Source organism: Alosa alosa, chromosome 4 (assembly GCF_017589495.1).
Source record: "Alosa alosa isolate M-15738 ecotype Scorff River chromosome 4, AALO_Geno_1.1, whole genome shotgun sequence".
Taxonomy (NCBI): Eukaryota; Metazoa; Chordata; class Actinopteri; order Clupeiformes; family Clupeidae; genus Alosa; species Alosa alosa.
The window spans coordinates 34,435,166-34,444,595 of record NC_063192.1 but is presented as its reverse complement, the minus strand read 5'-3'; the positions used below and the strand labels follow the sequence as shown (position 1 = coordinate 34,444,595).

Here is a 9,430-nt window from a genome sequence, read left to right as displayed (position 1 = left end):
ATTTAACTCTGGGGCCCAGTGGCCGGTTGCACAAAGCACCTTAAGTTAAGTTTTTCCCTTAAAATCTGATTTAAGGGTCCCTTAAAATAAAAACGGTTGCACAAACACCCTTAAGTTTTCTCCTTAAAATTTCCTTAACATTTTCCCTTAAGTAGTTAAGGGTTTGTCCTTATCTTGTAAGAAATCCCTTAAACTGTTGCACTGTCGTTTACCTTAGTAGTCTAACTAAGGGGAAAAACCTAAGGGACATCTGACTATACGATGCTGATAAATGAAGTATATTAACTACTTTTGGCATTTCAAAATAAAACCTCTCTGTTAATATGCTTACTCTGTCAAATAGGCCTAGCTTCTATCAGAAACATGCCGTATTGTTATTGTGTAGTTTACGTAGGCTAACGTTAACGATTCATGTGGATGTCTTGTTAGCCTATGAGCTTCGGTTCGGTGAGCTTCGGTTCGGTTCGCTAGGCAAAACGTTGGTGCACTCATAACAGTCAGAATCATCTCTAACTTGCCAACTAGTATTGTTCAGTTCATGTATATAACATGCTTTACTTGCTACCTGGATAATTTCCGCGAATATTATTAAGGTAAGATGAATGATAAGATCATTAAGCTTTACTGTGTTCGGTGGGTTAACGGCATCATGGCAAAGGCAGCTAGTAGGCTACAGCTGTTGAACAATCTCCGTAGAAACTATAGAATTTTCGTGCCGGAAAATCCATTTCAATGCAGTAAATTGCTTAACGTTTCTCCCTAAGAATTTTTTTTAAGGTATTCTGTGCAACACCCTTAAGTAAATCCCTTACCTAAAGAGAAATTAAGCCTTAAGGGTCATACTTAAGGGAAAAAATTTAAGGTGCTTTGTGCAACCGGCCACTGGTCCCTGCACTGAGAACCACTGGTGTACGGTAAATGGTACATTTATTTATTTTTTTGCTGTACTGTACACGGCAACATTTTGGTTGAAATAATTAAGATAGACCTCATTTGGAATAAATGAACACGGAATGTAGAAGACACAATGTCAGTATTTTACCTACAGAATCAAGTAGGCCATCTTGCACCCCAACACACACTCACAAACACACTCAGAGTCAAGGGCCTTTTCAATTCACTTTTTTCTCTATCACTTTGTCTGAACCAGACAGAAAGGGTCATGCTCCTACCCGTGAGAATAACATAACATAATGCAATAGAAGGCATTCTAGCCGGATCTGGCTATTTGTGGTACTGTATGCTTGTAACACAGGCTGTCTAATGTTCAAAACATTGCATTGTGCATTCACATCTTTAAAGAAATCTTGCACTTGCACAATCATTGGTTCAAAAAAACAAATTTACTGTGAAATACCATTGAAACATAACTATAGATCACCCACACACAAGCAACCAATAGTTTCACTGTGTCATTGTTCGTACAATCGTTAAATATTGTAGAACAAAAAATAGGTGATACAGGTTTCATTATGGTACTACATGTACAGTAAATACATGTGTGTGTGTGTGTGCCTGTGTGTCTGTGTGTGTGTGTGTGTGTGTTTCTTAAATCACTCTTGAAGCTGAGTGTTCAGTTCGCTCCCTCCTGCATCTTAATTGGCTGTTTGGTTTGTGACATCATAGATAATCAATAATGAATAAAGCAAATAAACACTATTCTACTGAAGATGCTCTTCAAAGACAGTTCATGGCAGAGTGTGTGTGCGTGTGTGTGTGTGTGTGTATTTGTGTGTGTGTGTGTGTATGTGCGTGTGTGTGTGTGTGTGTGTGTGCGTGTGTGCGTGTGTGTGTGTGTGTGTGTGTGTGTGTTGGACAGCTTTGGTTTATTTTGGCAGATGTCACAGACAGAGACGTAGCACCCAGTCTGCAACAAGCTGAAAAACAACCTTTAGACTCTTTCCCACAGAACAGACTCTCTCCTTTAGAACATACTCTCTCCTTTAGAACGCACTCTCTCCTTTAGAACAGACTCTCTCCTGCAGAACGCACTCTCTCCTTTAGAACATACTCTCTCCTTTAGAACGCACTCTCTCCTGCAGAACGCACTCTCTCCTGCAGAACACAGACTCTTTCCTACAAAACACACACTCTCTCCTGCAGAACACAGAGTCCTGTCCTTTGCACGTGTGGTGTGTGTGTGTGTGTGTGTGTGTGTGGTGTGTGTGTCCTTTGCACGTGCAGGCTCTTTCTTGGTATGTCTACAGTTCCAGTAAGTGTCCTTCAGCTTTTGTTAATCTGTGTTTATAGGTCTGTGTGTCTTCTGTTTCAGTAAGCGTCCTTCAGTTTTCACAGACAGAGCTGATTCTGAAACAGGTCTGACCCTGATCAAGCTCGGTATGTGTGTGTGTGTGTATGTGTGTGGTGTGTGTGTGTGTGTGTGTGTGTGTGTGTGAGGTGTGTGTGTGTGTGTGTGTGTGTGTGTGTGTGTGTGTGTGGTGTGTGTGTGTGTGTGCGTGTGTCTACATGTACTATGTCTACACACTGAGGCCAGTGAAGGGAATCTGCAGAAAACTCACACCTCAATATCAAAAGCACACACACACACACACACAGACACAAACACACACAGACACACACACACACAGACACAAACACACACTTCCTGTTGTCTGGATGGAGAGAGAAGGCGAAGGGGAGATAGAGATAGCAGGAATGCAAAAAAAGATGGAATCTCCTGGAATGTCTGGCTAATATGCGAATTGTAGTGCCTCTGGTGGCCGTGGTGTGTACTGCACTTGTGCTCCCTTGATAGTCCAAACTCAAAGCATGTGAAACGCATCAGATGCCTGCTGATGACAATCAGAAGCCTGATGATGTCACGCTAAATACCAGCAGGGAAACTGGATGCTGGACAGTCATCGTTTTTCATTTAGGCCTACCATTTTTTTTCTACAAAGTAGGCCTAAATGTTGATTATTCACATTACTGCAAGCAAAAGGAATGAAACGAGTAGAGGACAATGGACATGGATGAATATGATCTCTTTCCAGAAAGCCTTGCTTGTAAAAAAACATAATTAAGCTATTCGAACTGATGCATATAGTTAACATCATATGGCAAAGGCTAGGCCTATACAATGATTTCAATATATAATTTTTACATAGGCTACAGCTTTTAGGCCATTGATTTCATTAAAACATATGATAATGATATTGATGAGGGGGTGTTTACAAGGCATAGACCTAAAACCATCCGGCTGTGCACAAGTTGACGTTCATTTGTGATTTATAATGGGCACATCTGGAAGGGTGGCGTACGCACGGTTTTTTGTGCGTACGTTCGTTTTCTCTGAATCACACGTACAATCATTTCAGAAATGATCTAAGATCAAATGAAGAATGGTTTCTACGCAACACTTTTATAAATAAGGCCTCAGGTGCTGTGGAGTGCTGGTGATGTACAGATGGCAAGTTAAGCTAGTTAGCTAACTACTAAGCACTCAGAGGAGAGGAAAAGTAAAGGTCATGAAACCTTTATTACACACACATACATACACACACACACAGGCACACTAACACACATACAGTACACACACACACACACACACACACACACACACACACACACACACAGGCACACTAACACACATACAGTACACACACACACACACACACACACACACACACACACACACACACACACAGAGACTAGAATACACAAGGGAAAGGAAAGAGTCACAACACTTCTCAAATGGCATCAACATCAAAGCTGCAGTGATATGGTGTCCCCTGGCATGTAGCTGGTGATATCCATATTTGGGCAGGGTGGTTAGCCTTGCACCGCGGGCCTTCAGGATAGATGGCCAATAGGAAGTCCAGTTGTGTCTGTGTCCTTTCCATGACCAGAAACCATTCAAATGAATTTAAAGTTGATACTAGCACTAGACACCTGTGAAATCATACCACATGAAAATGTGTTGAGTACTGTTGTGTCTTCAGTTATCAGTTATTGCAACTTCATTACGTACAGTTCTCATGTACCTACTGTTTGTGTGCCCAATCCCAATCATAATCCCAATCCTAATCCCAATCCCAATCCCAGTCCCAATCCCAGTCCCACACTTAATTTCAGAGCCAGCCCCAAGCCCAAGGGAAAGCCCCACGCCAGTGTCACCACCCACTCAGACAGACAGGGTGTCATTAAAACTGCAAGCGTCTCTGACCACACCAAGACTATTTTCATTTCAAGACCTGGTGGTAAACAAACCCCTCAAACAATATATAAGGATTTGTGGCCAAGTCTGAAACACGGGAAGTGTGACACATTTCCACTGGCATCATCCAAACAGACGTAACAGCATCTGAAGGCATCCTCCTTAAGATCTCTACATCCTGGATGTGTTTGCTAGTGATCAACACCATTAGTGTCATGATGAGTCAGTTATTAACACCATTAGTGCCATTATGAGTCCACTGGGGTGATGTTTTTTTTTTCTTTTTGTGTTTAGGGGTTGGATCTGTTGCAAAATAAGATTTTGCAATGTTTTTTTAAACACACTTACTGACTCCCACACACAGACACACACACACACATACACACACACACACATATTCAAGAACAAATGCAAGACATATACGAGGCCAAATAGAGAATGATTCACTCCGATGTTGCCCTGAAGAAGTCCAGATGGTGTTATTGAGAGCCTCGGACGAGACCTCTAACTTCTCGAACTCTAACCTGTTACTGTTTACTGCTCAAACCAGCCACAGCAAACCGTCTGCTAATAAAACAGCTCATTAAAATGACCACAAATAGTGGACACAGCTTTAAATATCTCCTGCCCCATCCTTCACATATGACCACAAATAGTGGACACAGATTTAAATACCTCCTGCCCCATCCTTCACATATAGTGGACACAGCTTTAAATACCTCCTGCCCCATCCTTCACATATAGTGGACACAGATTTAAATACCTCCTGCCCCATCCTTCACATATGACCCTGCTGCTCTGATGTCAGATTCAGTTCAACATCTCAGAGATAGAAATGTCCAGAAATGTGTGTGTGTGTGCAGTGTGTGGTGGATGTGTGTGTGTGTGCAGTGTTTGGTGGATATGTGTGTGTGTGCAGTGTTTGATGGATGTGTGTGTGTGTGTGCAGTGGATGTGTGTGTGTGCAGCGTTCTCTGTAATGCGTTCTGTATTCTCTATGCTGACTAGGGGGAACAGCAGCCCACAGCCTGTGAATACGCTCTTTAACACAGGACACGGTCCAAAAGTTAGTTCTCTCCTAAAGTTGTTTAATCTTACTTCTGCTATAACCAAACATCTACTTCCTGAGAGGGACATTCACATACAAACACACACACACTATGGTACCACCAACACACCCAGTGTTATCCAACTGTGATCTGAATTTTTGTTTGAATTCTACATTTCAATTCAAACAGATCATGTCTACAGCACAGTATCTTCAGCTCACAGACTCCCCCTGCTGGTGTAAAGGTAGAATGCACACAACTGATATAATCATGCCAGTTTTTCTGTTGACAAATTTCTAAGAGTATTTAGAAGCACAATACTGTCCCATGTTAACAAGGTCCAGTGGTGTCCTCTGGTGTGTGTTCTCTTGCGGGTCATCTGCATCTTTATAGGCTCCATTAACTGAGTTGTTGACTGTTAACACATGCCCATTATGGGGAACACCCTGTTATGAGGAAAAACCTCAGACTTTTTGTCTGCATCTCTGAGCCAGGCCCGGGACGGGACACACCCCCGATGGCCACAGTGTGTGTGTGTGTGTGTGTGTGTGTGTGTCTGTGTATGTGTGTGTCTGTATGTGTGTGTGTGTGTGTATAGGCCGGGACACCCCCACCCGATGGCCTCAAGCCAGTCCTGGAGTCCAGCACTGAACTGGACGGGGATGAAAGACAACAATACCGCCAGACAAATATCAAATCAGAACGGGCCTTAGTTTAGCTGGCTATGAACCGAGGTGACTGAACTTGTGTTTGTGTAAATAAAAACTATATATGGTTAAAACTTAAGAATTTCTTCAGAGAGCTAAGTAGCTAAGCACAAGTTTCTGGCATTAGAAAGTGAGAGTCACACAAGCTCGTCATGGGCAGATTAGAACGTCATGGGCAGATTAGAACGTGAGAGTCACACAGGCTCGTCATGGGCAGATTAGAACGTCATGGGCAGATTAGAACGTGAGAGTCACACAGGCTCGTCATGGGCAGATTAGAACGTCATGGGCAGATTAGAACGTGAGAGTCACACAGGCTCGTCATGGGCAGATTAGAACGTGAGAGTCACACAGGCTTGTCATGGGCAGATTAGAACGTGAGAGTCACACAGGCTCGTCATGGGCAGATTAGAACGTGAGAGTCACACAGGCTTGTCATGGGCAGTTTTGACCGCTACTCCTGCCTGAAGGAGAGCCGGAGGCCGAGCTGGTCTTACACCGGAAAAGGTTCTTCATCTGGAGGTGTCAGTGCAGCTTCTGTTCCAGTAAGCGTTCTTCAGAGGGGGCTGATTCTAGACTTGCTTTGACCACTTCCTACCTCAAACCCTGTTTTATGTCTGTGTAAATTCCTCATCTGACCGCGAGCTGTAATGTGTTTGTGTCTGTGGCAGGGAGAGTGGGGTGCTTTACCAGCATGTGTCAAGCTGTGTGTGTGTGTGTGCGTGTGTGTCATGCCCTGTGTGTGTGTGTGTGCCTGCGTGTGTCATGCCCTGTGTGTGTGTGTGTGTGTGTGTGTGTGTTGTGGTGCAAGGTAACTCACAGTGAGTGGGAGAAAGTTGGGAAGGCCACAAGAGAACAAACACACACTCATGCACCCTAACTTACAGTAAACACACACACACCTCCACTCCAGTTCCACAGAAACAATTATAGGTCACACACACACACACACACTCACAAGCATGTACACGCACATACCACAAACTGTCACACACAAATGCTTCTAAATGTTTGGGCTTGTGAACAAGTGTGTGCACTGAGTGAGTGAGTATGAGTGTGTTTATGTCCAAAATGGGCACAGTCATACAATGCTAAACCCACCCCACCCCTCAAACACACACACACACACACACACACACACACACACACAGAGTGTGAAAGGACACAGGTGAGGCAGGGTCAGTGGCAGATATAGATCTTTATCAGGCGATTCACAGTCATGACACGAGACAAGGTCATAAATAAGAGACAACACACCTGACAGAGTATGCACACAGCTGCTCACACACACACACACACAGAGGCGTCCTCCGAGAGGGAAAGGAGGAGAAAGAAAGAGTGCAAGGGACCACACACACACACTGGAGCTGTAGAGCTAAGAGAGGTGTGTGTGTGTGTGGAGGGGGGATCTGACACAGAAACTACACAACACAGAAGACTGCCCTTCCTTTCCTGACAAAAGCAGATGACCACTGCAGATGACCACTGCTGACTGGAGTAAGTCGTCCTGTACTCACCTGTGCCCACCTGTACTCTCCTGTACTCACCTGTGCCCACCTGTACTCTCCTGTACCCACCTGTACTCTCCTGTGCCCTCCTGTACTCACCTGTGCCCACCTGTACTCTCCTGTGCCCACCTGTACTCTCCTGTACTCACCTGTGCCCACCTGTACTCTCCTGTGCCCACCTGTATTTTCCTTTGCTCTGAGTATGAAGTAGAAACCCGCCTACTACATCTGGAGATTAGAGCGAGTATACCCGCCTACAGTATCTGTGGAGATTAGAGGGAGTATACCCACCTACAGTATCTGTGGAGATTAGAGGGAGTATACCTGCCTACAGTATCTGTGGAGATTACTGGACTGAGGATCTGTGGTGACTGGACTGAGGGAGGCGAGGCTGAACTAGGCTAAACTGGGCTAATCTAGGCTAAAATAGGCTAATCTAGACTAAAATAGGCTAGATTAGGCTAAACTGGGCTAATTTTGACTAAGATAGGCTAAACTGGGCTAATCTAGACTAAAATAGGCTAAACTGGACTAATATAGACTAAATAAGGCTAATCTAGACTAAACTGGGCTAATCTAGACTAAAAATGAGCTAATCTAGACTAAGATCTAAATCAAGAAGAGCCCAAGAACAAATGGCCAACCAAACAGATCCAGACTGATTCTGGTGTAGAGGTTCACCACAGCCATCTGTGGACCTATCTGGAACATATTCAGAACATATTCAGAACATATATGGAACATATTCAGAACATATGTGGAACATATTCAGAACATATATGGAACATATTCAGAACATATCTTAGAGCATCTGGAGTGGGTGATCTGCAGGTCTTATGCTTGATGAGCCAGGAGGTCATCATGGCCGTTGTGTTTGTGAGTTTAGTCTGTGGTCTGAGGTCAAATGAAGATATTTTACCTTATTGTGTTATAAAACATATATAAATCATTTGGAGTTGGCTTACTGACTCACATTAAGTGTTGGAGCAGGATTTATAATCCTTCAAGTGTTGAATATAGCACTCTCCAGTGAGGTTGCTAAGGGAACTCACACACAGATAGTTCATCTGAATAGCACTAGCTAACATGAGCTTTATAAATGGGTTTATAAATGGTCTACAAAAGGATCAACACTTGTCATCTGAGGTAAGCTGCACTACAAGGGCCTGTCTAAAAAAGTGACACAAACGTCTTCAGCCTTTAATGTCATCTAAACTCTTATGATACACATCACTGGAAAACATACCCACATGGCTGTCCACCCCATTTCAATAAAATACATCATATAGAAAAACACAAACAAACAAACAAACAAGGCAACACACATACAGACAACGCAACACCAGAATGCCATTCACAAAGCGCTGACAGTCTACAATAGATGGTGTTGACCTCTAAGGAGAGGAGACAAGGTCATCGTGTCACAGTGACCCTCGGGATACGAGAGGTCGTCAGTTTAGACACTTGCCATCTTCACATGTAGAAATGACACCAGAGTAATGCTAAACTAGGAGCCCTAGAGAGCTTTCTGCTTCTCCTCTCCTCTCCTCTCTTCTCATCTCCTCTCCTCTCCTCTCTTCTCCTCTTCTCTCCTCTTCTCTCCTCCTCTCTCCTCTCCTCTCATCTCTTCTCCTCTCCTCTCTTCTCTCTTCTCCTCCTCTCTCCTCTCCTCTTCTCTCCTCTCCTCTCCTCTCTCCTCTCCTCTCTTCTCCTTTCTTCTCTCTTCTCCTCTCTTCTCTCCTCTCCTCTCCTCTCTTCTCTCTTCTCCTCCTCTCTCCTCTCCTCTTCTCTCCTGTCAGGGGACGTCACCTGAGGCAGCATCAAACAGCCCTCACCTGGTTTGGCTGTGACATGCAGCTCCTTCAACAGGCTGAGTCTCACTCTCTTTCACTCTCACACACACACACACACACACACGCACGCACGCACGTCTGCAGGAGAGCCATGTCACAGGTGATGTGCACACACGCAGGTGAAGGGATGGCACACTCCTGAAGTGTAAGATGAGCT

At 44.1% G+C, this 9,430-nt stretch overlaps 1 long non-coding RNA gene across 1 annotated transcript; it reads right to left on the bottom strand.

Moving 5' to 3' along the window:
• Positions 1-7,091: 7,091 nt before the first annotated feature.
• Positions 7,092-9,024, bottom strand: LOC125292877. Its single transcript, XR_007193296.1, has 2 exons — positions 7,530-9,024; positions 7,092-7,429 (listed from the first exon to the last, which is right to left on the bottom strand). It is a non-coding gene; the product is annotated as an uncharacterized LOC125292877 (long non-coding RNA).
• Between the last annotated feature and the right edge of the window lie 406 nt (positions 9,025-9,430).